The following is a 2741-nucleotide window of genomic DNA, read 5'->3' on the forward strand; positions in this document are numbered from 1 at the left end:
ATCTATAGCGTCTAACAAAGCTAGCTTTGCTAGCTAGCTTGTAGCTTGTTCATCTGTGATGTCATCAAAAATGTTAACACAAATCATGTTTCAATAGTTTTGGCAGGCATAAAAAAAAATCTACAGGCTTATAAATGAAAAAGGGGTAAATTACATTTAAGGTTACTCTGACCTTCCTAGCCTATTCCCAAAGCAAGACATAACACGGACACCATCTTCCTGTTTGGTCATTGAGTTATTTCTTGAATTAATTAAATTAAATAGTGTATTTCACCTTCTTTATCAAAATGCTGGCACTTGAAACTTTCTTTGTCTCCATTTTGGGGTGTAAGGGGAGAAAGACTCTTACATTCAAGAAATAACTTATGGCAAAAAAGGAAGGTGGTGTCCATGTAGTGTCTCTGTGCTACATGGTGTCTTTGGGAACACTCACATCACAAATCATGTCTTCAATGAAGGTAAAAGTAACCCCAAATGTTAAATTTTTCATATATGCATTTGGAATTGCTTACTGCATTTAAAACTATAAAACAAGGTAAAGGTAAACAAGGTAAAGAGCTATTATGGTCATTTTTGACCCTTTGTATTGAGTTGTAGACTCCTATAGAGCAGCTACACACAATAAACCTTCCAGAAAACTTTCTAGATCTTCCAGAATCTTTACCTATTGCAGCTGTATTTACCCGCAAAATCAGTCTGTTTTTATTCCAACCATGGCCCGCCTCCGAACACGCCCACTCCACTGTGATTGGTCACACAACCAAAGTGCTTCCTAACTACAAAGGAACCCCACTAATATAATGGGTAGAGGAGTTGATAATAAATGAATAAAGTCTTTGGAGAACTAATTGAAAAGTGTTTAGGAGCTACTGGCAGCTCATGATCTCCTGAGTGGTAACGTAGCACCCCTGGCGCGGTGGAGCTCAGGAGAAGTCGGGCGTGTGGCAACCTCACCTCCCCGTGTGATAGCACTCATTGACAAACGTGAGGGTGCCGAGTGGACGCACAGCGTGTCCGACATGAATACACCTTTCCCGGTGAGAGCGTGCTGCTTCTGGCTCTAGCAACAGTTTGGCGGATATTTCACTTTCATGTTCACAAAAAAAGTCCTGTGTGAAATGCTGTTGACTGGTAAAAATATATAATATAATAAAATAATATAATATAAAAATTGTCTCTTTAACAGCAGCGCAGTGCTTGGGGGAGGGCAGAGTGTTTATCTGGCTTACTGACACGCCCATATAAGGAAGTCCTCCTCTCTGTGACATCACAAAGGGGCAGTTTTACCACGCTTTTTGATCCCAAGCCTTTTGAGCCATCCCAAACTTCTTTCAGGGCTCAGCTCCAAATGTGCAAACCTCATTATCTGAAACTTTGGGATGGTTTAACATGAGAATACAAGATTCAAACTACATTTATAGGTCAGAAAAGGGGAAAAAACATAATAGGTCCCCTTTAACATTTTTGGTTTCCAGGAACAAATTCATTGGATTTACATTTTGTATGGAGAACAATGGATTCAGTTAGCCAACAAATGAATGACGCTAACCAAGCTTCCAGTGTATATGTTAAGAAATTTGTGAAGTACAGTATAAATATACAGTATGTATATTTTTTACCTGGTTCAAAAACACTACCTTAGTTTCCAGTGTAGATGATGTATGAAAAATAATATATTCACATGGACTTTCAACTTTTTCCTGCGAGAGCCACATCGCGTCAAGGGGTGGAGGGGCCATGTGGATTTCTCTTGGAGATTAATAAAGTTTCTGTTTCTCTAGCGATCTTTGTTTTCAAAAGGCTAAAAGAAACTTTGCATCCGCTTTGTGTTAAAGCGTATTCTTATTAATTATTAGTGCAAACCATTCAGTTATTGGCCTTTCTTTCCCATTGAGTTTATTTAAGGGCTTGTTTAGTTTAAATAGTTTAAATGTGCTTTAATAGTACAGCAGTCAAACTGACATAACACTGTCCTAACACTGAGTGTAGTCCTTCTAAACAAATAATACAAAGTAACGTAAATAAACAGCTACATCTGACTTCATCTGAGTATTCGGGCCACATTGAAAATACAAATTTGAGATTATCTGATTATTCGAAAAAAGTCGTATATTTATGAGAATAAAGTTGTCAATTTAGAAGAAAAATAGTTGTACACTTACAAGAAAAAAGTACATTTTGTGGACAATGCAACGCCTGAGTATTAAAATAGTCAGATTTGTTGAGAATAAAGTCGTCAATGTATGAGAAAATTTTTATAAGTTTATGTTCCAGGCATTGTCTGAGACAGCTATGAAAAGGGGGGTACTTACGGCACAGATGGAGTAAGGAAGGTGGAAGTGAGAAGGGCTACACATGCTAATCTGTTGGTGCACAATTGTTCTGTTTTGCTACCACGTTATAGCCTTCCTGAAGAGCTATTCGAGGAGTTTACTCTCATAAATTTTCAATAATAAAATCGTAAATTATGATTTTATTCTCAAAATGTCCGATTTTTTCAATGTGACTCTAATAGTCATATAAATGAGATAGCTTGGTGACAAATGTAAAAGGTAAAGAAAGAATATGCAGGGTGAAGGACCAGTGGCAGTAAGAGACAATAAGAAGACATGAAGACGTTGTAGCTAGCACGACGAGGTAGAGGAACCAAGATAAAGACGTCATCTGCATCCACTGTTGCATCCAATCCCTCCCTCCCCATCTTGAAGCCACCCCCTCCCTCCGCACTTGAGCAAAGAAAA

This window comes from Doryrhamphus excisus, chromosome 21, assembly GCF_030265055.1.
Source record: "Doryrhamphus excisus isolate RoL2022-K1 chromosome 21, RoL_Dexc_1.0, whole genome shotgun sequence".
NCBI lineage: Eukaryota > Metazoa > Chordata > Actinopteri > Syngnathiformes > Syngnathidae > Doryrhamphus > Doryrhamphus excisus.